The 20,743-nt window shown below is 39.1% G+C and overlaps 1 pseudogene across 1 annotated transcript; it reads right to left on the reverse strand.

The window, feature by feature from the left end:
- Window positions 1-16,392: 16,392 nt before the first annotated feature.
- Window positions 16,393-20,743, reverse strand: LOC100157447 (small ribosomal subunit protein uS17m-like; annotated as a pseudogene). The gene is made up of 2 exons (XR_014810606.1): window positions 20,030-20,743; window positions 16,393-16,530 (listed from the first exon to the last, which is right to left on the reverse strand). The product of XR_014810606.1 is annotated as a small ribosomal subunit protein uS17m-like (transcript).

Raw genomic sequence — 20,743 nt, forward strand, 5'->3', positions numbered from 1 at the left:
ATTGATTCTTTGATCTGGTATCCATTTCCCCCAGATATCCACATATCCCACTTCAGGTCTTTGTGAAAATGTTTTCTCAGTGATATCTTCCCTGGTATTTACACTGTCCTACCCTTAATATTCTACCTCCCTCTTCCCATCTGACATTTATTGTTTGTCTCTTCCAACTTGGATATAAGCTCTAGGAGGGCAGTGGTTTTTGTCTGGTTTTTGTTTGTTTTTTTATTGCCGTATCCTGAGCATCTGACACTTAGTACCTACTTAATATATACTGTTGACTAGCTATGTGGAGCATTCAGATTTTTTGTTTGTTTTTAGGGCCACACCCATATCATATGGAATTTCCCAGGCTAGGGGTTGAATAGGAACTGTAGCCGCTGGCCTACACCACAGCCACAGCAATGAGGTATCCAAGCCATGTCTGCGACCTACACACAGCTCACAGCAATGCTGGATCTTTAACCCACTGAGCGGGGCTTCATGGATACTAGTTGAGTTTGTTACTGCTGAGCCACAATGGCAACTCCCCAGAATTTTTATAGTAGGGGTATAGGAGCTGCAGTCTGGTTGGAGTAGTGGTTAGAGTGGGGGGATCTGGGTTTTGTCTTGAAATTGCATTGGTGTAACCAACATACTTTTAAGACTGAATACTTATCAGTAACTTTGAGAGTATCTGGTGAGGGCTTGAGGAAGGCCAAAAGCCTCATAAGCCACCCCTTGGTACAGTGACCAGTAAGAAATGGGACTGTTTAGAGATAGACTGCCCAGACCATCAGACTTAAGCCAAGGGGCTCATGCTCCCTGAGAGGAGATTCCTGCCTTAGGCATGATTATTAACCATCAAGTCATCTTTGCTCTAGCTCCAAGCTCATAAAAGCATATATTCCTCCTTGGATTTGCCAACAGGGTTAGGAAATAAGAGTATGAACACTGCTCAGTAGTTAAAATTTCATTGGTTTATTAAAGACTGCCTAAGTACATCAAACGCTCAAGCAAGAATCTGTCATTTGGATAGAGACCATTTTCTTTCTCTGAAGTTTCTAGTGATGTCCATCACCATATATTAATTCATTAATTTGCCCATCATGCTGCCAGCATTTGAGAGATGGAGTGGGGAGGAGACAGATCAGATAACACAGCAAGTAAGTGTCATATGGTGCATTCCTTAAGTATATAATGACTAAAAATCTGTAATATTATGATTCTGTAAAATAAGGAAGAACCCTTCAAAAAATCCAAATTTTCTTAAAATTATCATGTACCCATGAGCTTTTCAAATGACTTTCACTTTATTCTCCAAATGATCTGCCTTCCTTGGTCCACCTTTCTGGCCTCAAGAAAGATGACTTCACTGGGTCTTCATCACCTTGTATACATCATTACCACTGAACTGCTCAAACTTAGGCCAGATTGTGCACTAGGAAAGGCTTTCATGTGGGGGGCAATGTACAGTGTTGTCCCATCTAAAGACTTTGGAATGTGAAGAATTAGGGGTTCAAGTGAAAACTGTGCCATTTACTAGGTGGGTGCCATTATGGGCAGTTTATCTGTAAGTCCAAGAAGATCAACTTGGCTTACCTTGCGGGGCTGTTGTTAGGATTTAAATGACAAAAATACGTGTAGAACCCTGAACTAATTCTCATTAATTCTCTTGTTTTAGCAAATTCATATCATGGTCTCTAATTATAAAGCAGAAGAGGGAAGTTCTCGTTGTGGCTCAGCAGTAACGAGCCCGACTAGTATCCATGAGGATATGAGCTCAATCCCTGGCCTTGCTCAGTGAGTTAAGGATATGGTACTGCTGTGAACCGTGGTATAAGTCTCAGACGCAGCTGGGATCCTGTGTTGCTGTTACTGTGGCGTAGGCCAGCAGCTACAGCTCTGATTTGACCTCTAGCTTATGAACTTTGATATGCTGTGGGTGCGGCCCTTAAAAAAGCAAAATAAATAAATAAAAATAAAGCAGAAGAGAAAAAGTGAATTTGGAAATGTTGCTGGTTAAACAGAACTGAACGGGTACAGCTGCTGATGGCGAAATCTTAAGTCTAATTGGGCAAGATAAGGCAGTAAATAGTTCTCAAGCCTGAGTCCTACTCCAGGACATTCAGGGTGTGACCTAGGGATGTTCTTCTGCAAAAGTCCCCCTGAGAATTCGTATGCACAGCCAGGTTTGGGAACCACTATGGGGGCAGAGCTTAGAGTAGGTAAGACCCAATGCTCTTCCAAGACCAGCTGGCAATTTTATGGTTAGTAGAGTTTTCCTCACTGCTCCAACACGTCATTTTAGTTTTAGAAATACCATCTTTTGCCAGTGAGATGAGATGCTCTGATTAATTTTCTGGTTAACCAATGATGAAATAATTTGATGTAGTTGAATCACTGAGAGTAAGGGAAGAGGAACTTCAGCATCAGCTTTAGGAACTTGTGGCTTTCAGAACTAACTTGGTTGAGCTGTGAAGTACTACTACTATGTATTATTTGGGGAAACAGTACTTTGTTTTCATTCTAGTAACTGGAGAGTCACCTTCAACAAGAGTTACGGTCAGGTAACTCTTTTTAAAAAGATGAAGACACTAGATCCAGAGTTAGGAGCCTTGGAGTCTGGTTCTGATCCTGCTAGTTGGAACATATAATTTAACCTTTGTGGACCCTGGTTCCTTTATCCACAGATTTATGGCCTTTATGATTCCTGTCTGACTTCCATAAAAATGCAAAATATAGTCAACTCTCGTCATTCCAACTAATCACAGGAAACTAAAGGGGAAAAAAAAATCTTAGCACACAATGAGATAGCTAATACTTCATGCTTATTAATCTGTGTCATGCATGTTAAATGTCTTATGAGCTTGTTTGTCATCACAGAAGTTAGTATTACTGAGCGCGCAGCATGTGCTAGCATTGTATTAGGTAATTTACATGCATTAATTAATTCTAATAACAAGCTTATGATTTATGTATAGGCACTATTCCCATTTTAATGTGTGGAAACTAAGGAACAGTTTGCTCAGGATCATATAGATAGCAAGTGGTGAAACCAAGATTCAAACTTCAAATTATTTCATCCAGTGTAGGGGAGATATGACCAATGACCTATGTAGTACAGCTGATACCACAAAACAATTTCTAAACACATCCTCCTCCATATGACAAAATTATTTGCCATAATAAGCATTTTCCTTAATTGCTCTTGAATTTAAAAATAAATGTTCAATTTAAAAGATATTATTACAGTTCAGTGAAGTATTTTTTGTGTTAAACCAAAATTTATACTTATAAAGCAAATAGTACATTTTATAATTCTCACTCTGTTTAACTAGTTTTAAAATTTTAAACAGAAAAACCAAGTGGACACAGAATGACAGAAATGAGGTAACTCAGGGTCTGGTATTCAGTGTACAGTTCTTGTGTATGTTTTGTTAAATTTATATTTAAATAGTACAGTTGATGCTATTATAAATGGAATTTTTAAATTTCAATTTTCAATCATTTGTTGCTAGTATATAGAAGTACAATTTTTAACATTTTGAATAAAATTTACAAATATGCACACATTTTAAGTATACAGTTTAATAAGTTTTGATAAGTGAACACACCCAAGTGACCACTACCATTTTTTGAGATGCAGAATATTTTCATCACTAGAGGTTTTACTTGTGCCCTTTCCTGGACATGGCAGTTCATCTCTTCAGGCCCATGCAACCATTTATGTGTTTTCTATCACTGGACATTTTGCTTCCTAGAGTAATCTTCTTTTGTATCTAGCTCCTTTTGTTTAGTGTAATGTTTTTGCAGTTCAGCCATATTGCTTTGTATATCAGTAGTTCTTTTTGTTGCTGTGTAGTATTACACTGTTTGGATGTATTACAATTTTTTATGCATCTGCCTTTTGATGAAAATTTGAGTTGCTGACAGGTTTTGGCTATAATAAAACTGGTATGAATATTTGTGTACAACTCTTTGCACATGTTTTCATTTCTCTTGAGTAAATATCTAGGAATGGAATTGCTGGGAATATATATATATATAATATTATTATGAATAGTTTTTATTATGTAAGGTATGGTTTGTTTTACTGCACTTCATGTTATTGTGCTTCACAGATATTGCTTTTTTTTCTTTTTTTTTCTTCCTCCTAACTTTCTGTATTAGAACATAACCTCTGTTGTATTAGGACATAACCCATCTTCCATCTCTGCTTCTTTCCACTCATTCTTACTATATTTATTTTTTTGTCTTTTTTTGCTATTTCTTGGGCCACTCCCGCGGCATATGGAGGTTCCCAGGCTAGGGGTCCAATCGGAGCTGCAGCCACTGGCCTACGCCAGAGCCACAGCAACGCGGGATCCGAGCCGCGTCTGCAACCTACACCACAGCCCATGGCAATGCCGGATCGTTAACCCACTGAGCAAGTGCAGGGACCGAACCCGCAACCTCATGGTTCCTAGTCGGATTCGTTAACCACTGCGCCACGACAGGAACTCCCAGATACTGCTTTTTTTACAAATTGCAGGTTCTGGCAATCCTGCATTGAACAAATCTGTGGGCACCATTTTTCCAACAGCATTTGCTCACTTTATGTCTATGTGTCACATTTTGGTAATTCTTGGCAATATTTCAGACTTTTTCATTATTATATTTGTTATGGTGATCTGTGCTCACTGATCTTCGATGTCACTATTTGTTTTTTGTTTTATGTATTTTAATTAGTGTATGTATGTTGATTTTTTAGTCATAATGCTATTGCATACTTAATAGACTATGTTATAGTATAGACATAACTTTTATATGTACTCAGAAACCAAAAATTTTTTTTGACTTGTGATATTTGCCTTATTGTGGTGGTTTGGAACTGAACCTGTAATATCTGAGATATGCCTGTATTATTTAATATATAGTATGTGTTTAGCATTACAGGAAATAAGTTTTCTGAAGTGGTCATACTATTTTCATCAATAATATAAAGGATCTGGGGGAGGAAGTGGGATGGACGGGGAGTCTGGGGTTTGTAGATGCAAGCTATTACATTTGGAATGGATAAGCAATGGGGTCCTACTTTACAGCACAGGGAACTATGTCCAGTTGGGATAGAACATGATAGAAGATGGTATGAGAAAATGAATATACATATGTATGACTGGGTCACTGTGCTGTACAGGAGAAATTGACACAACACTGTAAGTCAACTGTACTCTTTAGGAAAAAAGATCCAAATTTACATTTGTTCCACAGACTCACCCCACGTTTTTTATTGTAATCTTCTTAATTTTGGCCATTTTAGTGGGCATACAGAATTATTTCACTGTGGTTTTAGTTTACATTTCCTTACTAATGATGTTGAGAATGTTTTTATGTGCTACTGACCACTGTTAAGTCTTCGTTTGTAAATTATCTATTTAAATCTTTACCCCATTTTTATTTGTGCTTTGTCTTCTTATTGAGTTATAAGACCTCATTATATATTATGGATACAAGTCCTTTATCAGGTATGTATTTGGAATGTTTTCTTCCACTCTGTGGTCTGCCTTTTCATTTTCTGTTTTTTCTCCTTCTTTTTTTGGCCATGCCTGTGGCACGTGGAGGTTCTTAGGCCAGGGACTGAATCCAAGCCACAGCAGTGACGATGCTGAGTTCTTAACCATAGGCTACCAGGAAACTCCTGCCTTTTCATTTTCTTAATGGTATCTTTTAAAGAATAGTTCTTAATTTTGATAAGTTCAGTTTAATAATTTTAGTTCAAGAATAGTGAATGTTTTTTCTCCTACCTTAGAAATCTCTGCCTACTCCATGCTTTTCCCTTGTTTTCTTCTAGAACTTGTGTAGTTTTAGCTTTTACATTTAGATAAAATCCATTTCAAGTTGATTTATGTATGGCATAAGTTAAGGGTTGAGATACATTTTTTTTTCCCTGTATGGATATCTAGTTTTTTCCAGTATAATTTGTTGAAAAGACTGTCCTTTCCCCATTAATTATCTTAGCATCCTGTTTTTAAAAATATCAACTTAACCCTATGTATATAAATCTACTTGTATATTTTATTCTGTTTCATTGATCTGTATGTATATTTTGACTAATAACCGAAAGTCTTGATTTCTGTAGCTTTATATTAAGCCTTGAAATCAAGTAATATAACTTGTGCAATGTTTTTCAAAATTATTTTGTCTAATTTCACTCCTTTGTATTTCATACAAATTTTAAAATCAGCTTGTCAATGTCTACAAAAGATGCTGCTGGAATTTTGAATGACATCGTGTTGAACAGGTAGATGAATTTTGGGAGAACTGACATATTAACACACAGTATCGAAATCTTCCACTCAATAATTAGCTAGGTTTCATGGGCTCCTCTGTGAATTGGCTAATTTGAATAATTAAACTAGGGGCATAGAGACTGTCCCTACTTGTCTGGTAACTTGTCCAATTAGGCTGGGTGCATAGTCACCTGGAGAGTGAGAGCCCAATAAGGGAAGTGGCTGGGGTGTGGGTTTAGTCAGCCAAGAAGGGAAACTGACTTGACACTAGCCAAGGGCTTAAAATTAGATCAAGATAGTGGTTTTTTTTTGTTTGTTTGTTTGTTTGTTTTGCTTTTTAGGGCTGCATCCGTGGCATATGGAGGTTCCCAGGCTAGGAGTCTAATTGGAGCTACAGCTGCTGGCCTACACTACAGCTCACAGCAATGCTAGATCCTTAACCCACTGAGCGAGGCTAGGGATCAAACCTGTGTCCTCATGATGCTAGTCAGGTTTGTTCCAGGTGAGCCACAACGGGAACTCCACTGCACTCCTGTCTTTATTGTAGCATGGAAACAACCTAAGTATTCATTGATGGGTGAATGGATAAAGAAAATGTGTGTGTATATAAAATATTATTCAGCCATCTAAAAAGGATATCCTGTCATTTGAGACAACATGGGTGAACCTGAAAGACATCATGCTAAGTGAAATGTTAGACACGTAAAGACCAGTACTGTGTGGTCTTACATATGAACTCTAAAAGAGTCAGTTTCATAGAAGTAGTGAGTATAATGGTGGTTGCCAGGGACAGAGGGAAGGGGGAAATAGGGAAATGTTGGTCAAAGGATACAAAGTTTCAGTTATCCAAGATGAGTGAGTTCTGGATATCATGGTACATTACATGCCAAATATATATTTCTGTTATCTATCTAAAATATTATATAACGTATATTATATATATTATAGATATTATATAGATACAATATTGTATATTATATATTATTGTTATATATATTTCAGTTATTCAAGATGAGTGAGTTCTGGAGATCAACCTGGTACATTATACTCCAAATTTGCTAAGAGGATAGATGGTCAATGTTGTCAATAAAAAGGAGGGAAAGAAAAAAAAAAAAAAAAAGGAGGGAAAGAAAAGATAGGAAGAAAGAAATGGTAGCTATATCAGGCGATGGATGTGTTACTTAATTATGGTGCTCAAAACATCAAGCTGTACACCCTAAGTATATACAGTTCTTATATGTAAATTACACCTCAATAAAGCTTAAAAAATATTTAAGACAGCATTTTTAAAAAGTATTACAATTGGCCCCTTAATGTCTTAATGGGCTGGCCCATAACGAAGTTCCCCAGTTACATGGGATAAGCCATGAATACAGAACTGAAATTTCTGAGGTCTCTAACTGTCTCTTGGAGAGTTGTAAGGTACATTAAAATTCGAAGTTATATTTTTCATGCAGAATCTTGTATTCCTTGGGTCATGGTGGTAGGTTCTGTAGTTTTATTGTTAGAGATAGTGAACTGAGAGTTCTGTAAGCTATATATGTGTCAATGTCCCTGGTAGTTGTGGTAGCCACAGTGGACATGCAAGGTAAGAAGTGGCGAGCCAGATGGGAGTGGGACGATGCAGTGGAGAATGGGAAGGCCTCTCCCCAGGAGTGGACTTGATAAGATAGTTGTCTCCTGGGAAAAGCAATCATTTTCATTAATTTTTAGAATGACAGAGCTAGTAGTAAGCTCTAGAAAATTTCCCATTAGGCATGGGAGTGAAAGGTGTACATTTTGGCAGAGAGCAAGGCATATACCAGGATCATGGGCCACATAGATGGCAAGCTCAGGAAAAAGAATAGAGTCCCTAACAGCAAAAGAGGGATAATAGTAAGTGACCTGTGTCTAATTTGTCAGTGCCTTAGGAGAGGCCACTTGTGGGCATTGCTGGGCAGTGTTCTCAAAGTTTGGGGTGCACATCTTAGGTGGGAGATGTGATGTCTGTAGTGATGTCATTTACAGTGGTGAACTCCTGAGCCAGAGCAGTGGCATCTGGGATGTGGGGCTGGTGCATCTTTCCTAAGTGGATGCCCAGATTGATGTGAATCTTTATGATAACAAGTCTGAGCTGCTTATGGAATTTGAAGGCAATGTTGGACCTGGCCTGGGAGCTTGACTTGCAAATTCTTTTTAAGTGAAGATCTGTGGGGCATAGCTAGCAAAAGGGGTGCTGGCATCCATGGGAGTGCCATAATTGGGCCGAACTGCTCGAACCCACCTGGCCCAATTGAGCCCACAAATAGGGGTGGCCGACTCAAAAAACTCCCAACAGTCCACAGTTTTGGTGACTGAGAGGGATGATGGGTGATAAGAGGGGTTCTGCAGCAAATAGGTTTTAAGTCTTACGGCGTGATTTAGTCGCATGTTACTAATAGAGTGTCAGTTTGTTTGCCATTTAAAATATCCAGGACTGAGGTGGTTTGAGCTCCAGGATGACACTGCAGGCAGGTTCTCCAGTTTAGCCAATTATTATGGGCTCTTTATGTGTTGGTTTGACTGTTGGCAGGCAAGCTGGCAGGAACTTTGGGCTGTAGAGCTTACATCAGTCACACTTGATGGTAAGCAGACCTCAACATTTGCTGTGTTTGGGTGAAACAGTGTCTTGCTTGGAGGGTTTGGGCCCCCAGCTTGCAAACCTCTGAAAGCTTGCAGACCGTAAGTAGCAAAACGAGCAGCCAGTGGAATGATGTGCAGCAGTGCTTGGCAGGCTTCTGTTGCCTGATGTTGATTTTTCCTTTAGCAGGTATTATTACCAAAAAGGGACTGCTTAGTTTCATCATTGGTATTGATTTTATTATTATCTCTGAATGTAATTTTCATTTACTAAATGAGATTTCCTGTTTCCCTTCTTGGTAGTCCACACTGTCTGTGGTAATGGCCCTGAAGAACTCTATTTTTATTTCCTTAAGGGGACTGGAATGAGATCCCAGAAGAATTATCCACCCCTTTATAATCTGAATTTTGAAGAAGATTTCAGGTAGTGGAATTAAGTTAAGGCTCAAAAAGGTCCCCACCAGGTGAGCAGGTGCCTAGCCCAACAGACATTCTGTAATTAACAGGTTGAAAAAGAAATCCTTGATCTAGCCTCCTGCCCTTATGAGTTGGGAGCAGTATTTAAGATCTATAGAGATACAGGGAAATATTATTAAAAGCCCTCATAGATAATGAGTCTTCATATGCAAAGAGGCAAGACATAGCCTTTAAAGGTAGGAAAAAGCGTTAGAGTTGTTTTAAGTTGTTAAAAGGTGTGAGTTAACCAAAGAGACTTAAATTAAGAGAGATTAAGCCCTGAGGCAAGATGGAGACCCATTTAGGGGTCTATTTGCAGACTAAAGTAAAAATAAGTTATTTCAAGAGTTTACTGTGTCTCTTATTAAAGTGGCTATCTAGTATGCTCACGGGTACTAATAGGGCTCATTACTGCTGAGCCAAGATGGGAACTCTTTCTACATCTATTTTCTAATTTGATGTTGCCTCAAAGGTCACTGAACTTAACATGTATATTTTTTTATTCATTTAATGTTTGCGCTTTTCTGTTTACCAGCCTTCTCCAATGTCAAATCCCTGCCCCCCCTTTTTGGTCATTTTAGGGCCACACCCAAGGCATATATATGGAGGTTCCCAGGCTAGGGGTCGAACCAGAGCTACAGCTACCAGCCTAAGCCACAGCAACGCTACATCCAAGCCGCATCTTGACCTACACCACAGCTCACGGCAATGCCAGATCCTTAGCCCACTGAGTGAGGCCAGGGATCAAACCTACGTCCTCATGGATGCTGGTCAGATTCATTTCTGCAGAGCCACGATGGGAACTCCTCTGATTCACTCTTAATCTTACTCTGTGAAAATTTTATTTCATATTTTTTTTATCTTTAGAAGTTTTATTTGGATTTTTAAAAATATTTGATTTCTTTATTATGCTCATATTTGCTTTTAAGTACATGAAGATCGTACCTAAGTTCCCTGTTTACTAATTTATTTATTTATTTAAATTAATTAATTAATTTTTTTTTTTTTTTTTTTGGTCTTTTTGCTATTTCTTGGGCCGCTCCCGCGGCATATGGAGGTTCCCAGGCTAGGGGTCGAATCGAAGCTGTAGCCACCGGCCTACGCCAGAGCCACAGCAACGCGGGATCCGAGCCACATCTGTAACCTACACCACAGGTCACGGCAACGCCGGATCGTTAACCCACTGAGCAAGGGCAGGGACCGAACCAGAAACCTCATGGTTCCTAGTCGGATTCGTTAACCACTGAGCCACGATGGGAACTCCCCTGTTTACTAATTTAATATCTCTTAAAATGTCTTTTATGTAAGATTTTTTCCTGGTTAGGGAATCACATTTTCTTGGTTTCTGGAAAGTCTAATAATTTTTGTTTGGATGCTAGAAATAATAAATGCCATATTGCTGAATGTCTGGATTTTGTTGTCTTCAGGCAGTATACGGCACTTGTTATGTTTTATTATTTTTATTATATATATTTTTTGTTATTGTTATTTGTTGATCAGTTTGATAAATGTGAGTTTTGTTTACAGGCTTTGTTCTTTCAGGGGTTCGCTCAATCATAATACTGTAGGGTGGCTTCATTGTGGTCAACAATGTATACTCTAGTTGATCATCCAGAATGCTCTACTTTGGCTGGTTGAAACTTGAACTTGAGCTGCATACCTCTAGGAATTGTTTGGTTTAAAACTGATGAGTATTTATATATGCTTTTAAACCAACTATATATATGTATTTATATGTTTCTCAACCTCATGAGTTTCATCTTATGCATGTTTGGCCTAATACAAAACTAAGACTGAAGGGGATTTATATGGAACTTTTTTCTGCAGAGCTCCCTTTTCTCCAGAACTCGGTCCTACAACTTCCAACTGCTCAGTCTCCCTGAACTCCAGTCTCTATCTTTTCATAGTCATCATATTGGGGTCTGATTGAGTTCTTCCTTCCCACATCACTATTAGGAAAATGCATCCAGGTAAAAAGATGGAGTTCACTTCACTTGGTTCTCTTCTCTAAGGGATGATAACAGTCCTGCACTGTCTATTGTCCAGTGTTTGAAAGTTCCTTTATATATTTTGTCCAGTTTTCTAGTCATTTATGATGGGACAAGTGTGACTCCATCCTTTCTTGATGAATAATGATGCAATAAATCGCACATAAACACTTGATACATTTATGTATGTGTATATATCCATGTATATGCATATATATATTTTTTTCATTTTCTAGAATTTTATATAATGAGATCATAAATACGGACCCAATTTTTATCTGGCTTCCTTTATTCAACATAGAGATTCATTTATGTTGTATTATGAATTGTTCATTCCTTTATAGTGATGGGCAGTATTTCATTTTACAGATGAAACACGTGTTTGTGCATTCACTTGGTAATGGACATTGGGGTTATTTTTAGTTTTAGCTTCTAATAAGCCTCAATGAAGTTACTCTAAATATCTTTTCTTCAAGGAATAGTATGTTGGCTGTGGGTTGTGATAAGTGGCCTTTATTATGTTAAGATATACACATTTTGGTAGGAGTTTTTATCATAAATGGAGGTTGAATTTTGTCAAATGCTTTTTCTGCATCTCTTGAGAGGATCATGTGGTTTTCCTCTTTGTGTTTGTTAATGTGGCATGCTATATTGATTTATTTGCATATGTTGAACCATCCTTGTGATTCTAGAATGAATTCAACTTGACCATATGATCCTTTTTTATGTATTGTTGGATTTGGTTTGCTAATCTTTCATTGATGATTTTTGCATCTATTTCATCAGAAATACTGGATTGTAATTTTCTTTTTTTGTGGCATCTGTCTGGTTTTGGTATCAGGGTAATGGCAGCCTTGTAGAATGAATTTGGCAATGTTTCCTCCTCTTCAGTTTTTTGGAATGGTTTGAGAAGGACAGGTGTAAGTTCTTTATATCTTTGGCAGAATTTTCCAGTAAAGCCATCTGATCCTGGACATTGTTTGCAGGGAGTTGTGTGTGTTTGCGTGTGTGTGTTTTCTGGCATGCCCATGGCATGTGAAAGTTCCCAGGTCAGGAATTGAACCTGTACTTAGTAATGACCCAAGCCACAGCTGTGACAATGCTGGATATTTAACCACCAGACCAACAAGGAACTCCTTGAAGGGATTTTCTTTTTCTGTTTTCTTTTTAGGGCTGCATCTGTGGCATTTGGAGGTTCTCAGGCAAAGGGCTGAATCAGAGTTGCACCTGCTGGCCTACACCACAGCCACAGTAATGCCAGATCCAAGCCATGTCTGTGACCTACACTGCAGCTCATGGCAATGCTGGATACTTAACCCACTGAGCGGGGCCAGGGATTGAACTCACATCCTCATGGATACTAGTTGGGTTTGTTACTGCTGAGCCACAATGGGAACTCCTGAAGGGATGTTTTTATGTGAGAGTGTCCCTGTGTACACCGTGTGTGTCCAGTGTCTTTGTTTCAAGGGCTGGTTTTGATATGAACACCAGTCATATATTTCCTCAGAGTGTGCTGGCCACACCCACTGATTAGGGGGTGTGGTTGGTGTTACAAGATCTAAATATTGTGCAGGCTGTGAGGCAGCTTCTCGGTCGTTGGTTGGCACCTAAGCATCGGGTTCAGTTAAGCTCCATTCAATGAGTGTGTGCTTTGCCCCAGTGGGGAGAGTGCTGAAGTGAGGCCCATTGTACTGAGTTCTAATATGCTGCCTGTACAGGCATCTATGACTCCACTCACACACGGCCCAAGGTTGCATTCCTTCCCCTGCTGTGGTCATCTCAGATCTAGTGCAAGGTTGTGGAGTGAAGTAGGAGGGGCGGGAGTGTTCACTATGCTGGGATTGGGGTTTGGGGCATTGTAGCTGTAGGAATTGAGGGGGCAGTACTGTCGCCAGAGATTTGGCATGCCTCTGTGTGAAGACTTTTCCCAAGACCCAGATCCAGCACCAAACTGTGTTGTGCAATGGGTGGGGCTGGAGCACTTGCTAGACCTGAGGCACCACCCAACTAACTGCCAACAGTGGCCACCACCACTCCACCCACACCACACCCAGGCTCCTAAACTACATATCTAGATTGAGTCTTCTTCCAGGCCATGTCTGCCTGAGATCCAACACCAGGCTGTGGTGTGGTATAGAGTGAGCAAGGCCAGGGTGTTGACCCTACTTGGGCTGGGAAGTCCAGCAATGCAGCAGCCACCAGTGCAGAACTTTCTCATCACTGTTAGTAAGGCAGCACCCGCTCACGCTCACAAGGAGAGTCTAGGCCTCTCCAGCCCTTCTCTCTATCCCAGAAATTCTGGCAGCAGCCAATGAGACTGGGATGCCCAGACTGTGGCTCAAACTAATTCCCCAGGGCAAGGGCCGGCCCATGCATAACTCTTTTCAGCTCTCTTGGGGGCAGAGATCCTGACTTTATGACTTTTCTTCTCTCCTACCCAGTTACATGGAAGTCATTCTTTTAGCTTAGGTTCTATAGGAATTCTTCTGTCAGTTTCAAAGTTTTGTGAGAGTTGTTCCATATATAGATGTATTTTTGATGTGTTTGGGGGTAGGTGAGCTCTATAAGCTCTTAATCCATTTTAATCTGATTCTCTATTTAATTGTTTTTGATGTGCATATTCCCAACCTTTATAGTCACTCTGATCCTGTAAGAGTTTAATACGTTATATGTTAATGTTATGGTGTAGTACCTTCTGGAAAACAAAAAGAAAACTATCTGCTGAATGGTTGGAATCAAAGTAAATAAAGCCTTACTTTAATAAGAAAGTCTCACTACTTCAAATGCAGCACCGAGGCATTTCCCATCAAACATTATGAAAAATCATGTAAATACATTAAAACAAAAGGAAAGTGACAATTTTCCAGCAACCAATTGCAAAAACAATGGAATATTGTGATCTAATTGATAAAGAATTTAAAATTCCTATTGTAAAGGAATTCACCAAGCCCCAAGAAAACTCAGAAAGGCAATACAATGATCTCCAGAGTAAGTTAATGAACAGAAAGAGTATTTTATCAATGATACTGAAATTTAAAAGAGAACCAAACTGAAATCATGGTGCTGAAGAACTCAACAAATGAGATGAAGGATGCATTAGAATGTACTAAAGATAGAGCAGATCAAATGGAAGAAAGAATTAGTGAGCTCAAGAATAGAAATAAAGAAGTGATTCAGGTGGGAGAGGAGAATTGAGAATTAAGATTTTTTTTTTTAAGTGAAGAAACCATACAAGAACAATTTGATTCCATTAGAAAAGCCAACATAACAATAATGAGTTTTCCAGAGAGAAAAGTGATGAGATCATATTTACAGAAGTAATAGCTGAGAAGTTCTGAAAACTTGGGAAGGAAGTGGATATACAAGTCTGTGAAGCTAATATAACATTATTTCCATGCAAAAGCCCCTCCAAGACACATCACATTAAGACTCAAAAGTCAACTATAAAGAAAGAATTTTAAAGGCAGCCAGGGGAATAAAATACACTAACCTAAAAAGATATCCCCATTAGGTTATCAGCAGACTTCTCAGCAGAAACTTTACAGGCCAGGAAAGAGTAGAATAGCATATTTGAAATATTGAAAGGTAAACTGCCAGCCAGGAATACTCAATCAAGCAGAGTTATCCTTCAGATATGAAGGTGTAGTGAAGGCTTTCCGAGACACACAAAAGCTGAGGGAGTTTACCACCACAAGAACTGCCTTACTTACAGATGTTGAAATAGCTGTTCAAGCTGAAAGAAAAGATAAATGTACATAAAATTCTGAGTAAGGAGATAGCCAGAATCAGAATACTCTAACGCTTTTATTTTTCTTTTTTACAGTCGCAACTGTGGCATATGGAAGTTCCTGGGCTATGGCTCAAACTGGAGCTGCAGCTGCCAGCCCACACCATAGCCACAGCAGCACTGGATCCAAGCTGCATCTGTGACCTACACCACAGCCTGCAGCACTGCCAGATCCTTAACCTACTGAGAGAGGCCCAGGATCAAACCCATATCCTCACAACCTCAAGTCAACGAACCCGACTAGTATCCATGAGGACTTGGGTTTGATCCTTGGCATTGCTGTGAGCTGTGGTGTAATGGAGGCTGGTGGCTACAGCTCTGATTCGACCCCTAGCCTGGGAACCTCCATATGCTGTGGGTGCAGCCCTAAAAAGACAAATTTAAAAAAATAACTATCACTACTACTGTGATAATGAAACTACAGCATAAAAAGACAAATTGTGACATCAAAAATATTACAGGGGCAGAGTAAACGGATAGATCCTTTGTAGGTAAACGAAGGTAAATAGGGAGTACTGTTTTGTTTTGTTTTGTTTACATTTTTTATTACTCAAATGAATTTATCACAACTGTAGTTGTATAATGATCGTAACAATCCAATTTCACAGGATTTCCATCACACAACCCAAGCACATCCTCCCACCCCCCAAACTGTCTCCTCTGGAGACCATAAGTTTTTCAATGTCTGTTAGTCAACATCTGTTCTGAAAAGTTCAGTCTGTCCTTTTTTCAGATTTCACATGTCAGTGAAAGCATTTGATGTTGGTGTCTCGTATGGCTAACTTCACTTAGCATGATAATTTCTAGGTCCATCCATGTTACTAAAAATGCTGGTATTTTTTTTCCTTTTAATGGCTGAGTAATATTCCATTGTGTATATGTACCACATCTTCTTGATCCACTCCTCCGTTGATGGACATTTCGGTTGTTTCCATGTCTTGGCTATTGTAAATAGTGCTGCAATGAACATCGCAGTACACGTGCCTTTGCAAGTCATGGTTTTCTCTGGATAGATGCCCAGGAGTGGGATTGCTGGATCAAATGGTAGGTCTATGTTTAGTTTTCTGAGGAATCTCCATCCTGTTTTCCACAGTGGTTGCACCAATTTACAATCCCACCAACAGTGTACTAGGGTTCCTTTTTCTCCACACCCTCTCCAGCACTTATTGTTTGTAGACTTTTTGATGATGGCCATTCTGGCTGGTATAAGGTCGTAACTCATAATGGTTTTGATTTGCATTTCTTTAATAATGAGTGATGTTGAACATCTTTTCATGTGTTTTTTGGCCATCTGTATGTCTTCTTTGGAGAACTGTCTGTTTAGATCTTCTGCCCATTTTTTGATGGGGTTGTTTGTTTTTTTGGTATGGAGCTGTAGAAGGTGTTTATAAATTTTGGAGATTAATCCCTTGTCAGTTGATTCACTTGCAAAGATTTTCTCAAATAGGGAGTACTGTTGATAAAATAATTATTAGTATTAGTAGCAAGTTAGTTCTGTTTTAAGGACTAGGTTATTTAGTGGAATGAAAGGATTCAGAGGCTACTATATGAAAAGTACCACCACTCCTTTATAGTGACTTATTTAGTAAAGCTGGTAGCCCAAAGAAAAGACCTCAAAAGAATGAAGCTTTTTTTTTTTTTTTTGTCTTTTTAGAGCCACACCTGCGGCATATGGGGGTTCCCAGACTAGAGGTCTAATGGGAGCTGTTGCTCCCAGCCTATGCCAGAGTCACAGCAATGCTAGATCCGAGCCATGTCTGCAACCTACACCACAGCTCACAGCAACACCAGATCCTTAACCCAGTGAGCGAGGCCAGGGACCAAACCCGCAACCTCATGGTTCCTAGTTGGATTCATTTCTGCTGTGCCACGATGGAAACTCCCAAGAATGCTTTAAATACTGTCACCTTTCACTATAGTTGACTTAAGGCTAGTAAAATATGCCACCCCAAAATATGCCTCTTTGACATAGGTATCATTTTGAGAAATAGCAGACACAGGAGGAGCTCTGAAAACAAAGTTACTTTTTATAATGGAAATTTACACTTATAAGGAAATCATCCTTTATGGGAAAGAGAATGACTACTAACAAGAGAATCTAATCAATGAAGAAAAATTTGGGGGAGTTGCCATTGTGGCTCAACAGTAACAAACCTGACTGGTATCTATAAGAACGTGAGTTTGATTCCTGGCCCTGCTCGTCACAGAAATATAAATATATTTATTTATATAAATATAAATATGTAGGAGACTACTACAAGCAACTATATGCCAGTAAAACAGGCAACCTAGAAGAAATGGACAAATACTCTTGTACAATCTTCTAAGACTAAACCAAGACAAAATAGAAAAGATGAATGGACCAATTACAAGTATTGAAATTGAAACTGTGATTAAGAAAACTTCCAACAACAATAATCCAGGACCAGATGGCTTCACAGGTGAATTGTATCAAAAATTTAGAGAAGAGTTAACACCTAACCTTCTGAAACTATTCCAAAACATTGCAGAGGAAGGAGCATTCCCAAACTCGTTCTGAGAGACCACCATCACCCCGATACCAAAACCAATTCCACTCCCATGCATCTATCCGGAGAAAACCATGACTCGAAAAGATACATGTATCCCAATGTTCACTGCAGCACTGTATTACAATAGCCAAGACATGGAAGCAACCTAAATGTCCATCAACAGAGGAATGGATAAAGAAGATGTGGTATATATATACACAACTGAATATTACTTGGCCATAAAAAAGAATGAAAGAATAGCATTTGCAGCAACACAGGTAGACCTAGAAATTATCATGGTAAGTGAATTTAGTCATTTAGTGGGGCACAAACATCATATGCTATCACTTATATGTGGAATCTTAAAAAGGGGTACAGTGAACTTATTTGCAGAACAGAAACTGATTCACAGACTTTGAAAAACATGGTTACCAAATGAGACAGGTTGGGGTTGGGGATAGGGTTGAGGCTGGGGGCTTGGGATGGAAATATTCTTAAATTAGGTTGTGGGGATTCCCATCGTGGCACAGTCGTTACTGAATCCGACTAGGAACTATGAGGTTGCGGGTTCGGTCCCTGCCCTTGCTCAGTGGGTTGACGATCCGGCGTTGCCATGAGCTGTGGTGTAGGTTGCAGATGCGGCTTGGATCCCGCATTGCTGTGGCTCTGGTGTAGGTCAGAGGCTGCAGCTCCGATTTGACCCCTAGCCTGGGAACCTCCATATGCCACGGGAGCGGCCCAAGAAATAGCAAAAAAGACCAAAAAAAAAAAAAAAATTAGGTTGTGATGATGGTTGTACAACTATAAATATAATAAAATTCACTGAATTTTAAAAAAGAAAAAATTAAACCCTTCACAAATTCCATTACTTTGAACAGAAACTAATTACTGGACCCACCCCAACAAGATGGCTCAACATCCAGCAGCTCCACAGCTCAGAGAGGGAGAACCACTGGAGCAGTTGACAGTGAAAGTCGTCCATTCTGCCTGGGGGGAGGTGGAGGTTTGATGCTGTGAGCAGAGCACATCTAATTTCTGGTTCTTTTTTTAAAATAACTTTTTATTGAAATATAATTGATTTACAATGTTATATTAGTTTCAGGTGTACAGCAGCATCATTCAGGTGTGTGTGTGTATTTTTTTTTAACATTCTCTTCTATTAAGGGTTATCTATTTTATATATAGTAGTGTATATTTGTTGATCCCAAACTCCTAATTTGTCCCTCCTGACACTTCCCCTTTTGTAACCATAAGTTTGTTTTCTATATCTGTTAGTCTATTTCTGCTTTTCTTTTTTTTTTTGTCTTTTTGCCATTTCTAGGACCGCTCCTGCGGCATATGGAGGTTCCCAGGCTAGGGGTCTAATCAGAGCTGTGGCAGCTGGCGTACACCAGAGCCATAGCAACTCAGGATCCAAGCCGTGTCTGTAACCTATACCACAGCACGTGGCAATGCTGGATCCTTAACCCACTGAGCAAGGCCAGGGATTGAACCTGCAACCTCATGGTTCCTAGTCGGATTCGTTAACCACTGAGCCATGACAAGAACTCCTATTTCTGTTTTGTAAATAAGATCATTTGCATATTTTTTTTTTTAGATTCCACATATAACTGTTATCATAAAGTATTTGTCTTTCTCTGTCTGATTTACTAAACCTAATATGATAATTTATAGATCCATCCATGTTGCAGCAAATACTATTATTTCATGCTTTTTATGGCTGAGTAATATTCCATTGTATATGTGTACCATGTCTTCTTTATCTATTCCTCTGTCAATGGACATTTAGGTTGCTTCCATGTCTTGGCTATTGTGACTAGTGCTGCTATGAACACTGGGTGCATGTATCTTTTTGAATTATGTTTTTCTCTGGCTATATGACCACCAGTGGAATTGCAGGATCATATGGTAGCTCCAATTTTCATTTCTTAAGGAACCTGCATACTGTTCTACATTAATGGCTATACCAATTTACATTCCCCAAAACAGTGTAGAAGAGTTCCTTTCTCTTTATAGTCTCTCCATCATTTATTATTTGTAGACTTTGTTTTGTTGGATCCTTAACCAACTGAGCCACCAGCGAATGCCTATTTGTAGACATTTGGTGTTCTAAGTGGTGTTAGGTGATACTCCATTGTGGTTTTGATTTTCATTTCTCTAATAATTAGCAACATTGAGCATCTTTTCATGTGCCTTTTGGCCATCTGTATGTCTTTGGACAAATGTCTTTCTATATTTTCTGCCCAATTTTTGATTGAGTTATTTTTCTGTTTTTGTTTTTTATATTGAACTGTATAAGCTTTTATTTTTTAAAAAAAAAAATTATAACAAAGTTTTAATTTCATTTACTTTCACTGTTTCACAAATACCAGAAGATAAATTGGATGATTTGTGAAGAAACTTAGAAAAATTTTTCCATAAAGCAAACTTATAAATCCTTACCTTTGGCTCTGTCTTCAATCCTCCTTTGCTGTGCTGAAGAGAGCTGGAGTTCTTCCAGGCTTTTGGTCAGGCAGGTGCTTTCCAGACTGACTGGGCTCTCCAGGTAGGTGGTTCCTGCAGAGGGCTTGCTGGTCACTGGATCTACAACTTGTCCAACTTTGAAAATTATCTCGGCCAGTTCATGCTTCACGTGCTTGGTTCAAGGGACAGGTAAAGCTTTGAGAAGCACGATATCCCCAACAGTGCACTGCTGAAGAGCATCATGGGCAAAGTAGGTTTTTCGCTTATTAAAATACTTTAACAAATAGGGATCCAGAACCAGTCTGGTCACTCTCACTTTAGCAGTTTTTTGCATTGCTGTCCCAATCACCTTCCCCATGACCCATCTAGCATGGACAAATGAACATGCTATTAACATCCTGTGGCTTGGGTCACCTGGAGTTGTTCCCACATAGCAGTGCCTTGGGGCCCATATACCCCTGGCTTCTGCAGCAGCGTGTTGGCTGGTGGTGACCTCCAATTCCACAGCTTGCCTATATAAGCTTTTATATATTTTGGAGATTAAGTCCTTCTCAGTTACATCATTGCAGATATTCTCTCCCATTCTGTAGGTTGTCCTTTTGTTTTACGGTTTCCTTTGCTGTTAACCAAAAGCTTTTTATTAGGTCTTATTTGTTTATTTTCATTTTTACCTCTATTACTCTATGAGATGGA

This window comes from Sus scrofa, chromosome 1, assembly GCF_054392235.1.
Source record: "Sus scrofa isolate SSC_HxYL_T2T_F1_AM1 chromosome 1, Sscrofa_HxYL_maternal_Yorkshire_Landrace_v2.0, whole genome shotgun sequence".
In the NCBI taxonomy this organism is placed as follows: domain Eukaryota; kingdom Metazoa; phylum Chordata; class Mammalia; order Artiodactyla; family Suidae; genus Sus; species Sus scrofa.